Source organism: Chinchilla lanigera, unplaced genomic scaffold (assembly GCF_000276665.1).
Source record: "Chinchilla lanigera isolate Chin_1 unplaced genomic scaffold, ChiLan1.0 scaffold00036, whole genome shotgun sequence".
Lineage (NCBI taxonomy): Eukaryota > Metazoa > Chordata > Mammalia > Rodentia > Chinchillidae > Chinchilla > Chinchilla lanigera.
Window position 1 is genome coordinate 5,253,591 of NW_004955437.1, and position 24,134 is coordinate 5,277,724.

General features: G+C 36.6%; 1 protein-coding gene and 1 pseudogene across 1 annotated transcript in view; one reads left to right on the forward strand and one right to left on the reverse strand.

Annotated features, from left to right (window-relative positions):
- The window catches only part of Zfand3 (zinc finger, AN1-type domain 3), a gene marked incomplete at its 5' end in the record, with an annotated part of 197,308 nt that overhangs the window by 94,655 nt on the left and 78,519 nt on the right, over positions 1 to 24,134 (reverse strand).
- On the forward strand, positions 6,816 to 16,910 carry LOC102029556 (annotated as a pseudogene).

The following is a 24,134-nucleotide window of genomic DNA, read 5'->3' on the forward strand; positions in this document are numbered from 1 at the left end:
AGGAAGAGTAATTACTTTTGATCTTCAAATGTTCTTTATCAAGAGAAAAAACATCTCCCCAGTATAACCAGCCTCAAAGCTCCCATTTCATGACAGTGAGATATAATTTCATTTACATTACAGCACAAACTCAAGGGAAAGGGCTGGCATGTCAAGAAGACTGTAGCACATTCCCAATTTCTCTTTTAATTTTGTGTTTATCAGTTTGTTAGATGTTAAACTGCATACATCTTTCTCCCTAAAAACTAAAACTCAGAATAAAAAGGAAAACTACCCTCTCTCTAGCAAAGTCTTCTTTCTGCTGAGGCATTAAAGATACCTCAGATGAAGATTCATAAGCTTGAGCCTAGCCTAGCCTGAGTAATTTAAAAATTTTGCAAGACCCTGTCTCAAAAAAAGGGCTAGGAATGTTACAAAGGCCCTGAGTTCAATCTCCAGTACTGGAGGAGGGGTAAAAGAAAACAAAAAGAAAGGAACAGAAAATACAAGGCTTTAGTACTTAGGAGCACAAGTTCTTCTGCAAGATCACCAAAGAATGAATACTAGTCAGTTCAGATAAGTAAATGTCACCCTACAAATTCCCCAGAAAAAGGTAAAGAGTGTTGATTAGTCTCACTTTCAACCAAACTGAAATCTAATAATAAAACTGCTTCATTAAATCAACACTGTCTCTGAAATATCTGTGTCACAAATAGTAATTAGTATGTTATTATGTGTGTAAAGAGAAGAGTACACAAAGTCACTTAGAGGAAAATATAGGCCAGGAAATATAGCTCATGGGCAGTGCTCTTTGCCTACTGTATCCGAGAACCTGGATTCAATCTGTAGCGCTGAAATAAAGGTGGAGTGGGAAACAGCAAAACTGACTTACACTAGTGGTGACTGTAATCACAGGGACAGACTGAAGACTTTGGAATGGACTTTTATTGCATTGGTTTTTGTTGAGTTGTGCAAAACTATCCATACAGGAGAAGCTATTCTTTGTATCATGCTCTCTTCACAGACTAATTTCATAGAATATACTCAATTTTTTGAACTAAAGAGCTTTTAGAAATAATCTACTTCAAGTTTCTGATCGAAAAACAATGTCAAAGATGTCATCAGCATTCTAGAAAAACAAAACAGAAAATACCAGCATGCACTGCATGTAGTAAGGTTAATTTATGCCTTTTAACACTCAATTTTCAGTACCTATGAAGTATATATAAATATGCAGATTGTATCACAATGTAAAATTTATTTCTTATACATCATAGCCATAATCTTATACAATATTTTATATACTGAGGAAACTGAGGCACAGAGAAGGGAAGAAACCAATCTTTCCTGGCATCTTCATCACTGTGACAAGAGCTTAAGTGATAAACACACAAAACTATCATCTGATTCTAAAGGAGAAACAAGCCCCCTCCACCACCATGGATGCTAATTCATAACTTTCCCCAGTAGGTTTTTATTACTTAAATATAAGTTATATATTGTTATCTATTATTTAAAATACATCTAAAAGACTGATTCAGCCATTCAAATAGTGGTGAACTTTCAGTCTTGAATGGCACTGAAAGAAAAATAACTCGTCCTTTGTCTTCATCTCCCTTGCTTGCAGATGTTTCTAGTTGAAAGCCAGTAATGACCACACCCAACCAAACACACACAGTTTAAAGGTGTATATTATTCCCCCCTCAAACTGACCAAAAGTATGTTTTAATTTAGTCCACATATTGTCTGAAATTTTAAAGTAGCCATTCCAATTCAAGAAAATTGTTTTAAGGAAAACAAGTACCAAAATATGTGTGAATAAAAAATACTAACATAATAAGAAAAGAAGAAGGTAGAAATTCCCACCAGCCAAATATGGGACAAATGGGAATAAAATAACAATAATAACAATACAAATGGATTGTAACTTACTGAATAAAACTAAAATCCATGAGTTTATACTAATATAATTAAAAACAGACAAGAAAAGGTTCTTCCTTACAGTAGAAAGCAAACTAGTAAACAGAAGAAATTGTGTTAAAGAACATCATCAGTGGATGCTAAAACTAACGGGTGAAATTTTGATGAGACACAGGACATTCACATGGTCTCAAAACATCTTCCACAAATTCCTTGTTAATTAAAATGGGAATATAGTACTTGTACAGTGGAGAGACCTGAGAATACCACCTTAATCACATGCCTCCTGATGATGATGCACTAGGGACCTGATATCACTTTCATGACATTTCTCTGAAAACATGTAACTTGAAATATGGAAAAAAAAAATCAAACACAAATTGAGAAACATCCTATAAACTACCCTGTATTCCTCACTAATGTCAAAGTCAAGAAAAACAATGCACTCAGGAGGCTGAGCTAGCCTGAAAGGGGTGGGGCGGGGGGTGCTAAGAGAATATTCCAGACTAAAAGGACTTAAGGAAACTTAGCAATCAAATGCAAGAAATGAATCAGACAGGGATGGAGGATGAAAAGGGTATTATTTGCATATGTGGTAAAATTTAACCATGGATAACTGCATTAGTATCAGAATTTTTGATATTGATCACTGCCCTGTGACTAAGAGAATGCTCTTGTTCTCAAGGAAATATTTAGGAATAAAGGGGCATAATGTCATCAGAGGTCAGGAAAGATGCATGTGAGTATGTACAAGCATGCAAACATACAAAACCAGTGCTGAATCTGTATAAATAATGAGTGCACCTTATATCTTTTTGTCACTTTTACTTTAAACAAGCAATTCCAATTCAAGAATATTGTTTTAAGGAAAATACCAAAATACTTTGAAAGTAAATCAAAGTAAAGTTTTAAAGAGCTGTGTACATGGAAGCAACTCTAGCGTGCCCTGACAGATGAATGAATAAGCAAGGCGTGGTGTATACATACAATGGAATGTTGGATAGCTGAAAAGAGAAAATTCTGTCATAGGCCACAATATCAATGGACTTTGAGGACATCATGTTAAGTAAAATGAGCCAACCACAAAAAAAGACAAATAGTGTCCACATCTGAGTAGTGAAATTGTGTCACAGAGACAAAAAGGGGAATGGTGGATGTCAGGGTTGTGAGGGGGAGAAAATGGCCAGCTATTGTTTAATGGCTATAGGATTTAAGTTTTGCAAGATGAAAAAAGTTCTGGAGGTAAGTTGTACAAGTATTTGAAGGTACTTAACATTACTGAAATATATACTCAGGCAATGTTAAAATGGTGATTTACATGATATATTAATTTTATCAAAATTTAAAAATATATATAATGAATTGAAACTTTTAAGAAAAGATGTATATACAAAAATAGTCACTGAAACTTTTGCTGTAACAATGTTAAACCCAAAATGTCCCTGAACAGATGAGACAGACTAAGGTGAACAAGGAAAAAAAGTGAGAAGTACAAGCTTATAAAGTACTATGTTAAATATACTATTTGTGTAAATATAATTTATAGTTTTAAGAATTTTTAGCCATTCCCTTCCCAAAAAGTCTCAACAGAGATGCACCAGAAGTTCAAGAATGGTAATGTCCAGATGAGAGACTTTGAAAGAGGAATATTGTTTTCTATACTTAGTTCATGATAGACTTTTAAATAGCACAGTATGCACATATTTACAAAGTTACTAAAAACAAAACACAGAAAATGTAAGTAGTTATTTGCCCCATCACCTAGAATGAACTAATTTCAATATTTGTTATATTTGCGTGTGTACATAATACATATGTATTTACTAGTAAAGCCATGGATCTCTTTAGTGCTATCATGACTTTGGAATATTTGTTTGTATGCCATGCATTTATACTTGAATTACCACGTGCTGGCTTTTAAAATTTATACAGATGGTACTGCACTGCATGTGTCACATTACTAATTTTTCCCCAATATTAGCTTTTGCTTCCATCTATGCTAACTCTTGTGCATCTGATATATTCATTTTTAACTTCTAAGTATTATTCAATTTTATGAATATCATACTCCCTTTGTGCCTTTTGAGGCAAATTCCTAGGAAACTTCAACAATAAATCCTTAACCAAGTTAGAAAAAAAATGTGTACAGAAAAAGTTAAGGAAAAGGGAGAGAAAAACAAAAGAAGGAAAGGGTGGCCAATTAGGTACATGCAATGGCTATGTTTTGGGTATGGGCAAATAACCTTTATGTTGCTACGAGTTGTTGATGCCTCACAAAAGTCTGAGATTTTATACAAGATCTTCTCAGATAATGCCATTCTTTCCAAATAATCTTCAGAGTCTTGTAAGATTATCCTTTAGTAAGACAGCAGATTTTTTTGACCTGCTCATTTTCTGACCTAGGTCAGTACACCCCTTCCCTTAGGCAATCTGGTGGTTCCCCACACCCGGGAAGTCGCCATACTGACGCCTTACTCAGTGCAGACACCTGATTAGCATGGAACACTGCAGCCCAGAACTCCTGGGCTCAAGAGATCCTCCCACCTCAGTCTCTGAGTTGCTGGGACTGCAGGCAGATGCCACCATGCCTGGCAGGAAGAAGGTTTTTTGAAGAGTGGTATGACACTAACTTTTAAAGGAAGACTCCCACGCTTTAATTTAACAAAATACAAAGAAACACTGAGAAAAAGATTGAACCTGCAAACTTTAGGACAGGATTTCTCAAACTTGTGAAATTCTAGAACACTGACACTATACCCTGTTGATCGCAGATTGAGAAATCCAATACAGGTCTTACTGCAATCTATCTTACATAAAACAACCTATATTACATAAAAACAAAATCAAATCTATTCATTTTAACCTCTATGGTTTTACTTCTAATTTAAAAGCAAAAGCAGTGAGATCTCAGTTGGCTTAAGCTTCAAATCAAGCAAATTTAAACCAAGTTGTTCAAACCAAAATATTCAAAGACAGCGCTACCCAAAGGAAAGTACAAAGGAATACATTCAGTTACTTTCTGGTGTGCCTTGCTTCCAAGACTTTTGAATCGAGAATAACAACTAAACCTAAGACTGTTAATACTTGACAAAGACAAATGACTATGAAGGTCTGTTGACACTGACACTGAAAAGGTAGAGGTGACAATTCTCAGTCTTCTAAGTCATGCCAGAAACTTTTGCTTTCTCCTCTTAAAAAAAATTAAAGGATCAGACGGGGGAAATGACTTGCAGTTGACCACTCTCATATAAAGATCTTTATAGAGACTTTGCCCCAGAATATCCTCCTTAGAGGCCTAGCATGAACCTTGCCATCCAAAATTATCCCATTTTATGAACAATTTATCTTATAGATTCTTTTTAAATCCAATTAAAAGGGCGTATTGTTTTCAATTTTACTTGGTAAGATTCATTTAAAGTTTACAAATTTAAAACTATCTGTGCATCTGTATCAAATAAAGGTATGAGCCCTTTCATAAAGCAAAATGAGAAGAATGAGGAGCATGTCCTTGACACAATCACAAGCTCACAGTGCATATTATCATCTGAGCCTTTACCATGGGGGGGGGGGGGCAAGAAAAATGTGTCAACATTTTTGGAGTGAGTGAGTGAGTGAGTGAGTGTCAGTGCGGGGCCTTTTCCTGCTGATGGGGAGGAAATCTGAAATACATTTCAGAACTAATTACTGCTCCAGTGATTACTGGACTGGGGCATTATATTTATTTTTTCTTCCCTGTGATTTGGCCCAACTGGTCAAGTGTGCTGCTTTCTAACACATTACTTCAGATATAAAATATGAGAAATTTAGAGACTAGAGGGAGTAAAGATCTGTAGCACAGCTACTTCTGCTATCAGTGGTCCTCAAAGCTGTAGTGGCAAAGAAAAAGACAAGATGAGGTAAAAGAAACCAACAGAGTGGATCGACTGATTAATTCTTGAAGACATGCTTGAAGCCCTTCTCTCCCAAGAGTGAACTCCCTTGAACAAGGTCCCATGAACCTCTCTCTCCCTTTGGCACTTGTACTGATCAGCTCATACCATTCCATACAACCCCTTCATAGACAGCACATATTAACATCATGTGAAGGAAAAGTCACCCCCTGTAAGAAAAGACTAAGGATGTGCAGTCTGGAAAATTAATCTGTTTCACCCAACTTTGTAAGTAAACATTCAAGAACACACTGGGTTGTGATCAGTTTTCTGTGCCTGGGGAACAGATAGCCATTTGGCTGATCTCCAGAACAGCTACAAGGCAGCATGAGAGAACAACCTACACACCCACTTTTCAGGGCAATGACAAAGGTGAGATTCTTAAATGGACCAAACAGTCCTCATCCTAATTAAGGAATATCAGCAATGGCTATGTGCCGTTTGGGGGCATCCTGTGTGGCCATCACAATGAAAGTGCTACTGTGTCTCCTGAGTATGCTAAGCTGTCGTGTCTGTCTACATTAAAGTGTATGTACCTTTTACCTAACAGCTGATGCCTTTCAATTTTATCATCAACATAACCTAACTTCATAGTCAATGCTGATCATGCAAAATTTTTCAAAAAGTTATTCAAGCACCCATCTTTTAAATGGGAATGGACTTCTGCTCTGCTAGGGTGGTTGTGTGGTTTCCTAGCCAGTTATCAAGGAGGGCTGGCTGGGGACTCGCCATGCAGGGGCTTCAGAGCAGAACTAATTACTGCTCCATGGGGCATTATATTTATTTTTTCTTCCCTGTGATTTGGCCCAACTGGTCAAGTGTGCTGCTTTCTAACACATTACTTCAGATATAAAATATGAGAAATTTATTTCAGATTTCCTCCCCATCAGCAGGAAAAGGCCCCGCACTGACACTCACTCACTTACTAACAGCAATCTCATGAATAAAGTACAATGAACACTTTATCTAGAAACGTGTTTGGGAGTTATGACCAAAAGGCTCAATCTTGGGACTCCAAGTGACAGATCAAAATGGCTCTTCTCTTCTGAAAGTATAGCAGATATTCAATATGCTGATTTAGAAGATGGATACAACTTCCAAGGAAACAGGCAGAGGTACTACAGTCTTCTTCACTTATAGGATGCCAATGAAGACTGGAAAAGAAAGCAGTATGCACTGCTCTGTCCTCTACCTTGGAGATACCATTGACTGCTATAATACACAGTTCAAAACAGGAAAGTCCCCACAAGTTGTTATGAACAAATTTCAGACGCTTAAAGTCCCCAGTTCATCACACATGGGGAAGGCGTGAATTCTCTAACTTCAGCAGATACTATTTAACAAACTCTAAACTTAACACGTAATTTCTAGAAACCCAGGTTATACATCATCCCAAGATCTAGCCTTTACAGACTTATTATGCTTATGTTGTACCATTCTCTAAATTCAGCTCATTTTACTTGGGTGTAAAGCAGTGTTCTCCAAAATACCAGCAGTGTATGAAGATACTGGGGGTGCATAACCCAAATACAGAATTGAGTAATCCTCAAAAACAGGCTGAGCCCCAAAGTTTGCCCAGTTCAATAGCAGATTTAGTCAAGAACAGCTGAACTGGTTGAATGACATCTTTACATTCTCTGACACAAACCAAGAAAGGGTGGTGGTTGTGGGCTATCTCCCTATTATATCACAAAATGTGTAGAAAGTGTTTTAGTGTTACTTGAGTGATCACCAAGTCTTGAGGAAGCCGTTCTGCTGTGGTCTCTGACATTCTGACACTGTGTGCCTGGCCTGGAACTACAGACACACCCTGGAAATCATTTGATCTCACAAGTGTGTGGTATGTTTCTTTCCCGATCACACTCATGATGGTGGCTACTCTGAGTACCCTTTGAGTATGTATTACGTTACCTAGAAGGCATTATTGAAAAGGCTCTGGACAAAAAAGCTTTTGGTACAGTTCATGGCTATCCTGACAAAATAATGTTGAAAAAGTGAGACAGAGCTCCAGACAGTATTATGAATTAGAAGGAATTCCATTTTTAGTCTGATTTATTTTCCCTTTGCTTTGAATGACTTTGCCTTTGTGCTTGTCCCGACCACACAATAAGGAAAACAAACTTTTTTCAACCTTATTGTTTAGTATTCTGCTTGCTTAACAGATATACATCTAGAGATACAGACACAGATACAGATACAGATATAGATATAGACATAGGCACAGGCACAGGTACAGGTATATAGATACACAGATACACAGGTAGATATACATAGTTGGGTGGTTATGATGTTTGTTAAATAAGCACCACCACACACTTCTTAGAACCAAAAATCTGATATGAACCTGTAACTTTGTAAATTCAGCTGTGTATCATTGTAACATATCTCAAATTCTTGGTGTCAAGAAAGTATTACACCAAATTAAAGGAAAATTTAAGTTTTTATACTTAGTGAAGGATACAAATGCCCTATACAACTTACATATGAGCCCAGAGGGGAAAACCTTTCAAGTCATTTTTAGAGTTTATTCCTGCATTATGGATATACATATTCTCATAGCTGGAGTCTACCAACCACACTTTCCCTGCACAGAATGTTACCTTTATAATTTGAAAGCCTTTAAAATATGGTTTTAAAAATACAGTGATTACTGATATGCAGGTAAGTGAACACTCAACTGTCCATGACAGAAATTCTGTTGTACCCCAGATTGCTAGCTGTGTCAGACATCTGGAAGAACACAACAGGATGGCTATCCCAAGGCTTGGTGATCAGGTAACACTAAAAACACTCTGTACGTATTTCCTGATATTTTATGTTGTGTGTGCACACCCATTATACCTCAGAAACTTTTAAACTAGAATCCAGAGTGGTGGTGTAACCTGCAATTCCAGCACTCAGGAGATGAAGGTAGAAGGATCACCCTAAGTGTGAGGCCAGTCTGAGCTACATAATTCAAGGCCAGCCTGAACTCCATAGTGGGACACTGTCATAAAACCAAACCAAACCAAAACAAAACAAAACTTTGCCAGAGGGTACCTACTCACTATTTGATGAATAGCTCACAGAAAAAGTATGTTGAGTAAGCAGATATCATATAACCAAAGTTTAGATCCTGCTCCTTAGGTAAGATTTTCATTTTTACACGCTCTGAACAACTTGGATTGTTATAAAATAAATAAAAATGTCTGCCCAAGAGAAAAGATAAGTATTATACAAAAGATGAACTCTGATCTTTTTCATACCATCTGGATATCCTCACGATGGTTCACCTTTTAAAATATATTCGTGTATTTGAAATGTTAGCTTCTGGAGTCTCTAGTTGCTTTTTATGATGTCTTTACTGATATTCCCAGAGAAATCATTGCACTCAAACTCTACCTTAAACTTACTTATTAGTATATAAATTGGAAACATTTATAATTTGAAGTCTTAGTCTAAGTCCAACATTTGGGCCCCTCTCAAAGGCAATTTCTATTTCCTGCTCCTACCACCCCTACCAGCATATGGTCATGTTCTCCACCTTCTTTATATGACTTACATCATTTTCTTTTTCTTTTTCTTTTTCTTTTTTTTTTGTACTGGGAATCAAACTCAGAACCTTGCGCTTGCCAGGCAGGCATTTTACGCCACTGAGCTACATCCCCAGCCCATGACTTACATCATTTTCTATAAAACAACATTTTAGACAACATAATGTTATCAACTCTAGCTATTCACATTCTGCCTCCTCCTACCCCTGCTCTGGGGCTTTAGTGGCTTAGCTGGACCAATTCCATAAAGTCTATTTATTGTGGAGCATGCCACCCCCAGTGGTCTCGCTCAGACATTTTTTCTTGTTTTTAGCTTCCTCTCTAGGGCTTGGCCTGGGGTTATCTAAGATCACTTACTGGTCAAAGATTCTGCACAACATACAAACTACCAAAACTAACCCAAGAAAATGTAAATATCCTTAACAACCCAGTAACAAGCAATGAAATTGATGCAGTAATAAAGTATCTACCAAGAAAAGCCCAGGACTTGATGGATTCATTGGTGAATTCTACAAAACCTTTAAGAATATTATATCAACAATACTACTCAAGCTCTTTAAAGAAACTGAGAGGGTCAGAGTGCTCCCAAACTTATTTACGGAAGCCAGTATCACCCCGATCCCCAAAGCAGATAAAGACTCAACTAAAAAAGAAAACTATGAGCCAATCTCCTTAATGAACATAAATGCAAAAATCTTCAACAAGATGCTAGCCAACAGATTTCAGCACATTGTTAAAGAGATCATGTCATCATGGTCAAGTAGGTTTCAATCCAGAGATGCAAGGATGGCTCAACATACATAAATCAATAAATACATCACATGGAACCATGGTCATATTGATACACGCAGAAAAAGCTTTCAACAAAATTCAACACCACTTCATGATAAAAACTCTGAAGAAAACAGGTACAGTAGGACCATACCTGAATATGATAAAACCTATTTATGATAACCAATAGCCAGTATCATACTAAATGGGGAAAACCTAAAAGCATTCTCCCTAAAATCAGGAACAAGGATGTCCCCTATCACTTCTATTCAACACAGTACTTGAAACATTAGTCAGTCAGAGAAATTAGGTAAGAGAAATACATAAAAGGGAAACTTATAGGAAAGGAAGAACTCAAATTATCATCATTTGCACATGATATAATACTCTACTAGAAAGTCCAAAGAACTCTACCAAAAAACTCTTAGAATTAATAATAAACTTCAACAGTGTAGTATAATACAAGATCAACACAAAAAAATTGCTAGCATTTGTATATACTAATAATGAACAGGATGAAAAGGAAATTATGAAAATAATAATATTCACAGTAGCTTCAAGAAAAATGAAATACTTAGGAATTAATCTAACCAAGGAAACGGAAGACCTCTACAAACAAAACTATAGTACTCTGACCGAGGCTACAGAGAACATCAGAAATTAGAAAGATGCTCCTACTCCTGGATAGGCAGAATCAATATTATCAAAATAGTCACACTTCCCAAACTGCTATACAGATCAATGCAGTCCCAAACAAGATACCAAAAGCATACTTTATACATCTTGAAGAAACAATCCTAAAATTCATATGGAACCCAGAATAGCAAAACCAATTTTGAGAAACAAGAGGAAAGTAGGAGGCATAGTAATACCTGAATTTAAACTATACTACAAAACAATAGTGATAAAAACATCATGGTTCTGGCACAAAAATAGATATGTGATCAATGGAACAAAATTGAGGATAAAGAAACCTCCCCAGACACAATCAGTTATTTGATCTTCGACAAAGGGTCCAAAAGTCAGTGTTGGAGGAAAGAGACTTTTCAACAAGCGCTTCTGGGCAAACTGGTTATCTGTATGCAGAAGATTGAAACTGGACCCTTACCTTCCATCATACACTAAATTAAAATAAAAATGAATCAGACATCTAACTATTAAAATAGAAACATTAAATCTACTAGAAAAAAATAGGTAAAACACTTGAAGACATAAGTATAGGAAAGAATTTTCTAAACAGAACCTCAACTGCACAAGAAATAACAGCAAGAGTCAACAAGTGGGATCATGTCAGACTAAAAAGCTTCTGCACGGCAAAAGAATCAATCAGAATGAAAAGACAACCAAAGAATGAAAAAAACTTTTTGCCAGCTACTCCTCAGAGTATTAATATCTAGAATATATAACTCAAAAAAAAATTAAACCACCTAAAAATAAAAACTCATAGATACTTCACAGAAGAAATACAAATGGTCAACAAATATATGGAGGGGGAAAAAAAACTCAACATCCCTAGCCATTAGAGAAATGCAAATTAAAACAACACTAAGATTCCATCTTACTCCAGAAAGAATGAGGCAAAGTAGAAAGAGGATAATAAGGATGGATAGGAGGGAACAAGGAGATGGATCTCTTGCAATAGGAAAGTAGTCCTAGGGAAAAAGCACAGGGGTGATGAAGAAGGGAAGAGAAAATAAGTAGAATAAAGATGTACTGTGTACAGGAACCTAATAACTTCAATTAATGTAAACTTTATATGCCAGAGCATGAGCTAAAATTAATTATATCAACAAGAATGAAAAGGGGGATAGAGGAAATGAAGGAGGAACTAGGAACGGGGAGGAAAGGGAATTTTTTAAAAAAGGCTGTGATATGTACATGTAACCACTCTTCAAGATGACTGTAAACTGCACGAACTGCAAACATGTATTAATAAAATTAAAAATTTTAAATTAAAAAAAGATTGTACTTAAGCCAGTTAGACAGTCAGCCTTTACTGTTCAAAGTATGTATGGCGTGGAGTTTGCTCTTATATCTCAGGAGATTTCTGTCTTGCATTCAGGAGAGAAAGTGCCTTGGGGTTTTTTTCATTAATACTGAGGGTGCAACCCTGGGTATACGCACAGTCTTCCATACCACTAGAGAGAACTGTCACTTTATTTTTAAGCCTAGCTTCCTAGAAACTGCCCTTCCCACCTTCCCAAGTAGGAGTAGGTTTACTGTTCAGTCAGCATTTGATCACAGGCTATGCTTAAGCTCCTTTAGTCATAAAATGTCCACGTTTGCTGGTGGGCCTGTACATGACATAGAGAAGTCTTATCCATATTCTGTTCTGACTGAGGTTGAGTGGATACAACCTACTGCATACACACAGGTTTTCATACCCTGTACACATACCTTTTCATACCCCAAGGCATGAGTATGATCCCATGAGAGCCCTTTCTGGCTGTATTTTTGTTGATTCTGTTAAATTTCTGACTGGGTATCTTTTTCACTTGGTGCTTCTAATACATCATAGAGCTGCCCTTTCCTTCTCAACTGTTCCAGTATTTTCAACATTGCCCTTAGTCTCTAGCCCTTGTTCCAAATAAATTTAAGTCTTCGGTAACAGGTCTGTGGACCCCCACCAATGCATAACCTCCATTGCCATGCAGGTGCTAAGGGTGAGAACAGTGGGTGCTCTGCCCAACTGACATCCTCGTTCATCCTCCCCTTCGTGGTATAGAACCTCCACCCTAAAACCAAGCTGGAGAACGGGCAATAAGGATCCCAGTGTTTTGACCTAGGAACCTGCATCCTACAACCAACATGGAAAAAGGGAAAAGTGGGGCCCAGTACTTTGACAGGGGTTGGGGGACTTGCTCTATGACTAGGGACCAGGTCAAGGAAAAAGCCCCAGTCCTCTGGGCAAGGACTCTGCACCTGTCTAGAATGGCATTTCTACCACATGGGGCTGAAGGTCCTGCAAGCAGCCTGTCCTCCTGACATGAAACTGTACTCCTAAACCCAAAGCTGGGGCATGTGGATGTCGGGGATCCCCGTATTTCTCGCTGGATATTAATCTGGAACACAACAGACTTGCTGTTCTTACCAAAATTTACTAGAGTTTCTTGAATAAGAATTTCTCCATTTTCTGCTTGTCTTTTGTTTTACTTTCAATAATTTTTACTGCATGGGTATTTCACTGGGGAGAAGTCCATCAAGCTCCACATATCACCATTCCAGAAATTCACAGCCTAAACACTATTCCTAGAAAATTAAAACATGGCTATGTGATGACAGAACCTGCATCTTTCCTAAATTAGTGGTCTGTACGCTCTATACTTTAATGACTCAACAGTATAGTTCATGCATTTGTAAATGTCGTTGTCTCCCTAGTGCTGGTTTTTTTTTGTTTTTTTTTGGTACTGGGACTCGAACTTAGGACCTTGTGCTTGCCAGGAAGGTGCTTGTGCCATTGAGCTACATCCCTGGCCCTCCCTACTGCTTTTAAAAATAAATTCCTTAGGATTTTTTACATAAAGAAAAAGAAAATGTAAAGAATTCTGCTAATGAGGAACTCTCACATACCAATTAAGCAACGTAAGTTTAATATTTTGTCTATGTTTAAACACGAATATGTGGGTACATAAGAAAATGTACTACTCTACCCCTTTTCCAAGATTTTTAAGGGCTTCAAAGCTAAAATACACAATCACTTAAACACTGCACATACATGCCCAGCCATGTATCATCTTGGTTGCTTAGAAACCATGAGGCTTGGCCTGAATAAGCAAAATTAGAGCAGGAGAAGGAAGAAATCCTTTGTTAAACTGAGGTTTAGAGAAAAATGCCTTGGCTATAATTATATATTTTGAAAATGAGACTGTAAAGTAAACAAACATAATGGGAGGTTTAGGTTGTCACACATAAAGATGTCTTCTCAATCAAAAGTACTTTAATTCTTATTGCCCTTGTGTTGCATCCTTTAACTTGGTTACAGTTCACCAAAGAAAAGGAACTTTAATGTATGTACAAAATTTCCACAATCTCATGCATCAAAGTGTCAAAAACCCACCAAGAAGGAAAAGCTGACCTGTATTTATGAACCCCAAAAATCAACAAGAAATCAACCTTTCACCAGGCTTATGATGTGTAAAAATCTTAATTTCCACTCACTCCTGACTAATAACATTAATTAGGTGTAAGGCAACCAGTAACAACCTTGTACATTTAATAGGAAATTTCAAACCTGATGTAAAAGACCCACGAAGAATATACTATCTCCTTTCACACAAAGAAGTCATTTGCTTGGATTGGTTCTAGTTTATATACTCTATGAATATTTATCATGATGTCTATTTCATCTAATGCAAAAAGTAGTCCTTGATAATCAGGTGAATTCAATTTCTGATTACTGGTAGTCACTATGAATCACTACACTCTCAGAAGATACAGATGTAGATGGGTTTAAGCTTACACTAAAATAAAACAAATTTTTAAAAGAGCAATAAACTCCAAGAACAAGCAGCTAAAGCAAGAATTATTTTTACAATTTTTCTATTCCATTCCTTCTAGAAAACAGTGGGATGAAATAATTTTTAAAGTTGCCAATGGCTGTACTGCCTGTAGGGGATAGGAAAATTATTTTAGAAACTAGTAAGAAATATCACATAACATTCAGATTTCTTGAGCACAGTCTCTCTTTGAGAGTTTTACAGTTCATCTGTTTTTGAGACACAAATCTTGGGAGACTTAAAACAGGGGTCATTTTCCTGGCTGTCAAGAGATCAAACAAAAGAAAGACTCACCTGTATGTGAGTAAAAAGGGTAGTGTCTCCACCTGTATGTTCTAAAGGTCAACAGAGGAACCTAAATACTATGTCTTTGTTAGTAATAGTGCTGTCTCCTTCATACTATCCAAGTTTCCACTTTACATTTCTTGATGAACAGTCAGAAATTCCCAAGAAAATGTACTAATTCCTTGAAAATCCTCTCCTCTATTCAACCTAATTTTAGAGCAACGGGTTTTATTTTGGTCTAATCTGACTTTCTGTTGAGTTAATGGGTAAGATACACACAATGGGCCCAACACATAGTAAATCTAATAAATGGGAACTGCAGTCCTCATCTTCATCCTGCAGACAACCTTAGACAAAGAAGTCAGAGAGCCTTCACACCTCATTTCTAATGACATTTATCTTCCATTCCACTTCAGCTAACAATTCCCAAGGCAATAACCTGACCCTCAGGACTGAAAACACCACATTTCAGAAATCTTCACTTCACCCACTTTCCCTTTCCACAGTTTGTATTTCTTCCCTTTATTCCAATTATTTTTGCTTTTCTTCCCCAGTCCACCCTGCCTCAAGCAATTAGCATCTTGCAGGTCTTATTTCATCTTCCACCTAGCCCAAATTTCTGTAATCTGTTATTTGATTACTGTTACCAATCTCCAATTCCTGTCTTGTTTCACAGGCTCTACAAGCAACCTTCTCCCCCAAACCTGGATAAACCTAATATATGTACCTAATCTGGACTGCCAATTTCTGGTGGAAAGACATACACAATAGGGTGGCCTAGGCCCACTTCAAGCTAATCAGCTCCTCCTCCTTGGTTTCTTATTTTCAACATAATAACCATGCTAAAGTCTATCCCAATGGACATGCTGAAAAACCAAAAGCCCTTTTTTGACCTTTGGCCCACAGCTCTAAGTATCTCTTTCTTTTTACATAAGATTATGAAGACACACATTCTGACTTGATTTAAGCTAAGAAAGAAGTGTACACAGTAATAAAAATCAAAGAAAGTACTGTCTACATGACAAGGATTAACAAAACAAAGTAACTGCCATCACCTGCTCAATAACCTGATTGATCACCAAGTATCAAACATTGTAGCCACTGGTTTCTTTCCATAATGACAAAGAAGGGGCTCGCAGGGATGAGAAAACTAAGGCTCACAGAGACTAACTTACTTAAGTAATACAGTTAATAAGTGGAAGAAAGGATTAGGATATATTCCCAGAAAGCAAGTATGTCTGAGGTACGTTTCACATTAAATTTTCTAATTAAATATAGTTCATTATTATATGGTACTTTCTTTAAAACCCCTTGTCAGGGACTGTGTAAAAACAACTGTATTTGTCAAATTAAACGTCACTAATGTAAAATATATATCATTGTACGAATAAGCTACAATTCTTACTGGTTTCTCAATTCAATTCCTCCTTTATGAAATGGTTAATTCAACTTTTAAAAACACCTCGTTGAGCCGTTCCACTTTGAGAACCACTGTTCAGATGGGACAGTTTTTCACATACCTCAAGTGCTCCATTAGGGAAGAAGACTGACTTACAGCTTTTGACAATCTTTTTTTCTTCTCCATTCTGGTTTTATTTTACATTGAGTTTTAAACCACACTAGAAAAATAATTTTACTTATTTTTAGTTACACTGGTCAAGAAACATTAAAAACACACTGTATATTTTTCAAGACAACACAGTGAACACATGATGTGCTCCCTCTGCTGGCTTTCCAGAACTTCTTCCTTAGACATTCCTTACATCTTGACATACAAATGCAAATATATATATATATATATATTTTTTTTTTTCTCCCTAATAAAATAACTACAAAAGGGTACCGTGCCCCATAATAATAGACTGAGCAGCTTTTCAGTAAAGCAAAGTCTACCAATCAACCGGAATGGTCTTTCTCAGGTTATTTTCATGTATTTTAACATTCCCATTTTCCACACAGGCTTGAGTAAAGGTGGAAAAGGTGAGTACTTCATATAAAGAAAAGACATTATTTAATTAAATGAAAACATGCAATTTGGAAAATCTGAGTTCACACAAAAGATGTAACTATGTAAAATGCTAAGAAAAACCATAAATTCAAATCTATTTAAAAATGGAGGAAATCACTGTTTCTGTAAATTTGCTTTTTCGCATCTCAAAAGGGACAAAAGTTTAGAAAATTGACATACAAGCTGGAAACTCTTCTATCAGAAACTGTACTTTTGTTTTGTTTTCCAGTACCGGGAATCAAACCCACGACCCTGCACTTGCCAGGCAGGTGCTGTGCCGCTGAGCTAAATTCCCAGCCCCCAGAAACTATACTTTAAAATTCCTACAATTTTAAGTCCTCTGTAATCAAACCTATTCTGAATCAATAAAAAGTATTATTTTAAACAAAAAGTTTAACACTGCTTGTTTAAATATCTAAATTGTTAATCTGGGGGCGGGGGGGGGTAGTGGTAAGTACTATTAAGTGAACTGCACAAGAGTTGTTCCGTGACTGACACAGCCAGTGGTGGCGAACCTATGGCACACATGCTGCAGCAAGCTGTTTCTCATCATTGAGAGCTCTAAAAGGTTCCCCATCACTGAACTAAGCCATGAAAGGCTTCAAGGAAGAACAAGAAAATCTACGTGCTTGTTATTAGTAAAATGAAAGATAAAAGGTCATTCGTGGCACAGATGCTAATTATGTAATGAGTACATTCAATTGTAAGCATTACCAAAGAAATCAAAGTGTAGATTGGTATGTAAAGTTCAGTATAAATAGAAAAATGTGTCTAAATAGAAGGGTGAATAATCCTTCTGGACAGAGCTGGATTACTATTTAAACTAGGAGCTGTCACCACATGCTGTTCTAATTACCTGGTTAAGCCTGCAGACCATTCCTGTGAGCCCCACACAAATGACTAGCTTGATTTCATAAGGTAAGCAGGTGAACACTGCACTAAGCATAGTTCCATTAACTCTATCAAACAACTGGCTGGTATAATGACATCAAGTCTGGCTACAAAACATTTTGATTTGAGTTACAGCAGAAAGGCCAACTTTCTACCTTTAAAAAAAAATAAGACTGGCAGTCAGAATACTGTTTTCTAACCTGTCTCTGAATTCTGTGTATCTTTACAGTATAGATGAAAACATATTATATTAAGTTTAGGTTCCAAAAAAATAAATAAATGAAACCTTTCATATCAGATCTAAGTAAATTATTTCATATTTAGTTCTCAGGTATTTAGCTCCTGGGTAACGATTTACATGCAGCCATTCTGGCTAGTGTGTTGAAAATTTTTAGCTACCAGGATTCTCTATCTTTTCAAATAAATCTCTTAGTAGCTTTGTACCCAAAGAATACATTTTTGTGCCAAAAAAGTGAACATAGCAGTCTCTGTGTTAGCATTTTGAGAGGACAGTTAAGGCTACACAAAGTAGCAACATGGACTTTTTTTGCACAGCAGGTTCAGACACAAAACTTTTGCTCCACTTACTGTCCTTCATTATTACTGTGATCCATTTTGCTCTTATGTTGTTTAAACTACAGAAGAAACTAAAATTGTTTCTGTAGTCAGTAAGCTGCAACTTTATTATGTCCTGTTTACCAGTATTTCTGGCATTTTTCTCCCTATATGAAATTTTTTGCTTTGGAGATTTTGTTTTTATCTCCATACTCGGCTTAGTACAAACCTGCAGGTGTCAAGTTTTCTTCATTTTTATTTCCATGAAAATATTTTCTTTCTATTTCTGAAGAGTAGTTCCCTTGCGTTTGCATTGTAATTTTAAAATTATTTTCTTTATGCCCTTTTAGATATGCCACCCTAACTCTTTCTAGATTGTTTCTGATTAATAATCAAGTTTTTAGTCTTATTGCTTTTTTAATAAAATGTGTCCTTTTGTCTAGACAGTTTATTTTTCAGCAGCTTTATTATGACTGTTCCTCAATTCCCTATGCTCACACAGTTTTACTATAATAAGCAACTATGGATTTCTCTGCATTTCTTTTTGTTGTTGTTCGTATTTAAACAAACTCCCTTATTCTTTCATGGTTCTGGAGGCTGGGGGCGGGGGTCTGAGACTAGAGAGCCAGCATAGAAAAAAAATCTCTGTATTTCATATGTCGTGATACTAGAGCTATAGAAATTACTCAAACTGCATCACAATGGGGGGGGTGGAAAATGAAGAAGCAAGCATCCAGGGGCAGTTGAATAGTCTTACACATATGTAACTGCTACAGTAGATGGATTAAGAAAGAAAATAGAGGCTGGGTGTGGTAGCACATGCCTGTAATTCCAGCACTTGGGAGGCTGAGGTAGGAGGATCACTGCAAGTTTGAGGCTAGCCTGGGCTACAAAGTGAGTTCAAGCCCAGCCTGAACTGCATAGTGAAACCTTGTCTCAAAAAGAGCCCCCCGAAAAATTGTATGTGAAAAAATAATGGTTGAGAATGTTCCAAAATTACTAACATATACTAAATCCCAGTACAAGAAGCTCAAAGGACATGATAAACAATTCATGAGAGATAGACATATGTGCACACACGCACACACAGACACACCCTAGCCACTGACTACCTAAAGACTAAAGACCTAGGAAAAAGACAAAATCTTGAAGATGGCTAGATGAAAAAAGACATGCTAGAGAGTAAGCTAGCAATTACAGCAGACTTCTCATCAAAAACTATGAATATCAGAGGAAAGTGGAGTGGTACACTTAAAGTGCTGAAAAGAAAAAAAAGTCAACCTATAAATTATGTTTCAAATATTAGTATGACCTTAGGCAAAAAAAGAAAAAAAAAAAATTTACTGCCTGCAGAAGTATGTGACAAGAATGTTAAAGGAAGTTCTGCAGGTAGAAGGAATTTGCTCTCAACTAGAAACACACTTCTACCCATGAAAATAAAGAGTGCTAAATATGAGATAATTTAAGGTAAATGTCAACTTTGTAATTTCCTTATTTGCATCTGCTCTGATAGGTGACAGCTTTAAAATAGCGGCAATGTTGTAAGTGTTTGTATCAGAAGTAAGGATAAAAGGCAATAATTTACTCTTCTATCGGAAATACATAAGGATTTTTCTTACTTTATATTTGTCACCAACATCTCATTTTTTTAGATTTCCCCTGATAACTACAGATTTTAAGTATTTTTCATATGTTTGTTTACCAGGTGGATATTCCCTTTTGTACAGTGCCTAAATTTTTGCGTATTTATTATTTATGGGTTTTTAAAGAAGGAATATGAAATCTTTTAAAATAGTACTTAAGTGTTCTTTATATATTCTAGATATGAATCCTGTTATTGCCTGAGAAATTATGCCAATTTCAAACAGAAATGCTGTGTTGTTTTGTTGCTATTACACACTCATAAGAGTATGTTACAAGGGAAGAAATCCCAAAGAAGACATTTCATTACCATCCTTTTTTAAATGTTTTGCTTACTAGTATTTAGTAACAATAACTGATCATAAAATAAAGTCAGAAAGTAAAATTAAAATCAGAATTTCTACTCTTTCCGATATGAAGAGGTTAAAAATTTGTAAAAACCAATTTACAAGATGACTATCAAGTAGGCACCTTGAGATCAACAGAAACAGGGCCACCTAACCTGCAATAGTTTGTGAATATATCTTGATGGACACATTTCAAACCTAACTTTAAAAACTGTAATGATTAAAAAAGGTAAGTAAAGAATTCTAATTAAATTTTAATGTCTGTTCTCTAAACTATAATTTTCTCAGGGTTAGGAGTACAGAAAAAACTGAAGTAACTATGCAGACCAGTACCAAAGATCTGGGTCCTGCTGATTTTCTCGATTAGCTATTTTGTTTTGTTTTCGTTTTAATTTGACACAGGATCTCACTGCATAGTTCAGGCTGGTCTTGAACTCACTATGTAGCCCAGGTTGGCTTTGAACTCCCATCAATTTTTCTGCCTCAGTCTCCTGAGTGTTAGGATTATAGGTGTGTACCACCACGCCCGGCCAATTAGCTATTAAGTAAGGTTCAATCAAGATAGTCAAAAGAAAAATGTATTAGCGATTGGTTAAGATCAGCCTCACTGAAAATACATCAAATCAGAGGTCACTAAGAAAATCCCTTACAAGCAGAATACAGAGCTTGATTTGTCATGGACTATTCTGCCCCATGCTTTCTTTACAAATAAAAGAAAAAGTGAAGTTGCACAGTTATACTCTACAATGGTATTCTACATGGGATACCACTATATGGACTCTATCCATGATAAACCATATGCCAGACAAAGGTCCAACAGCCTACTTCAAGTCAAGGTGAAAAGCTCCAACTTGGAATTTACTTATGAGCACATTAACTGGACAGGTCAAGTGAGGTGAGATCAGTAAGTACATTCTGTACCACAAGGAGACCTCAGGTCAGACATGCTTGAGTTGCAACTAGATATCACCTTCAGAACCTAATCAAGCAGATCTTCAGTTACCTCAGGAAAAGTGCAACAAGGACATCTTGACTAGACAATAAACATACAAAAGCAAGAATGGAATATCAAGCACTGTATAGTCAAATTAGCAGTACACTATGATGAGACAATTAAAAACTAATCATGTAAGAGAACATTTTTCTAATTGTAATACAGAAAATTTGGTGTAATGTTTACCTAAAACTATCTTAATAATATGTGTATGACACAAACATTTAGGGCCTACACACTCCTCAAAATTCACAACAGAAGGTAGAAACCTATGTTTTCTGATTCACAAATTTTGTTATCCTGTAACTGTACACAAACTGTGTTTTCTTAGATTTAATTTCAGTAAAACTACAGAACAGAAAAAAGGAAGAGAAAAGAACCTCAGCCTGGTCCTGAGATTGATGGTTTTTCTGGGATACTAGCTGAAGGTGGACTTACACACCTCCATAAAATAAGAAACTGAAGACAATTCTAACCAAATATGCTCCTAAATGGAGCGGCAACTTGAGGAGAACAAAAAATGCCCTGGAGAATACTTTTTCAACCGTTTTTAAACCTGGCCTTGAGAAAGTAAGAAGCCCACATGAATTCCAGAAAAAACAAAAGCAGGCTCCAGAGTGAGACCACTTCACCTCTGTGGGATTCGCTGTGGACTATGGCTAGGGGCTCCCTGAGCAGTTCTGCTGAGTCAGTGTTCCACTCTACCATGCCTCCTGCCCTCCTAAGATATCCAGATGGGTTTCAGAGCCTCTGCTGAGAGCAGTAGCCTTTTGTACAAATATTAATATTTTATACCTACCAAGGCAGCCGGCCATGAAGAACAGTTTTTCTTCAAAAATTTGCTTTGATTCCTGCTACTCTCTTGAAGCTACCAAAAGCTTGATAAGTTACACACATACCACTGGGTTTTTCAAGCCTTAGTACATTCGTTAATATTTTATTGAGTTAATTCCAAGGTAGCTAAACAATATATTCTATTAAAATGCTCTATTAAGAAAAGTAGAAGGGCAAACTGCAGCCTAGACTTACAAAAGGAAAAGTTAACCTTGGAAAAGGGTATCTCTTGTTCTTCTGAGAAGGGTCTTAAAAGATTCCATGAACCCAGCAAAGAGTTTCTGAACAAGAATTGAATGAGAAACAACTGTCAACAGTGAAGAAAGCACGGACAAGACTCCCTGAATTTACATTTGAATGAAATATTTTTTAAAGCAGGAGGTAGGATGACAAGGAGGAAAATCACTATGTATCTACTCTCCTAACTATCCCTTACAGGACTAACAATAAGGCATAACAACAGATGTTTGCATCCTCATGACAGTGCTATTCTGCTGGAACTAACTAACTGTTCAGTATCCATTACTAGTACCCATATCTCCACAGATTTGTAGGCTCTTGAAGACCTCTCTCCTTGGAATAGGAAAATATGAAAGAGGATAAGCATTTACTTAGTTCCAACAGAAAAAAAAAATCAGTAAATCTTTCTTATTTAGTAAACAACAATTCAAACACTTGGATCTAGAATTTCAGCTAGAATGAACTAACTTCTGTGCAGGCAGGAACTGAAGCTAAATTTGCTTTCCTGAGTATCCATATCCTGAGGGAGATACCAAGATACAACTACACACACACACACACACACACACACACACACACACACACACACACTTTATTATATTAATGGCTACCATACATCATAGATAAAAAACATTTTAAGTTCATCTACACAGAAGTTCCAGAATTATCTAAATAATAAATGCTAACAAAATCTAAAATATGATATAGATTTTCAAGGCTGAGTAAACATCTTTTAAGTCCTTTTATACAGTTACCAAGCAACAGAGGTCTTCTGTGGGTAAATAAAGCCACTGATCGCAATGCTAAAAGAGGGGCCAAATGATGAAACAGTTCAAGGACTTGGGACTGGAGAATCAGAATTCACACATAAAAATCATGAAACAATTCATTAAGTATTAAATGGTCCAATATAAACTGAGAATAGGGCTGGGGATTTAGCTCAGTGGCAAAGCGCCAGCCTGGCAAGTACAAGGTTGTGAGTTCGGTTCCCGGTACCGGAGAAAAAACAAACAAAACAAAACAAAACAAAACAAAAAAAACTGAGAATGGTTCAGAAAGCAGAAAGTAAGAAGTTTCCTAGAAAACCCAGAGTTTTAGATAGATCTGAAAAAGGAATTGTTAATAATTTATAACTTAAGTAGTAGAATTTTTTGTAATAGCTTTACTGAGGTATAACTTGCATAACCTAATTTTGCCCAAAGTGTACAATTCAATGGTTCAATAGTTTTAAGTACACTCAGAATTGTTCAAGCACCACAATGACCAATTCTAAAGCATTCTTACCACCCCAAAAAGAATTTCTTATACCCTTTAGCAGCAACCCCTCATTTTCTCCAGCAATTCCCATTCCAAGCCTCAGGCAAATGGCAATCTACTTTGTTTCTGTAGCTCATTCTGGACATGATCTATGGAGAAAAATATACAATATGTGGACTCTGGTGTCTTGCTACTTTCATGTAGCATGTTTACAACATCTGGCTTTGTCACAGTATATATCAATGGCTTTTTTTTTTTTTTTTTTTTTGGGTCTTTTTGAGACAGGGTTTTGCTATGCCGTTCAGGCTGGCCTGGAGCTCACTTTGTAGCCTAGGCTGGTATCGAACTTGCAACGATCCTCCTGCCTCAGCCTCCAGAGTACTGGGATTACAAGTGTGTGCCACCATGCCCGGCCTAACACAAGGGTTTTGCATGCAGAGTGCTTTAGAGGTGC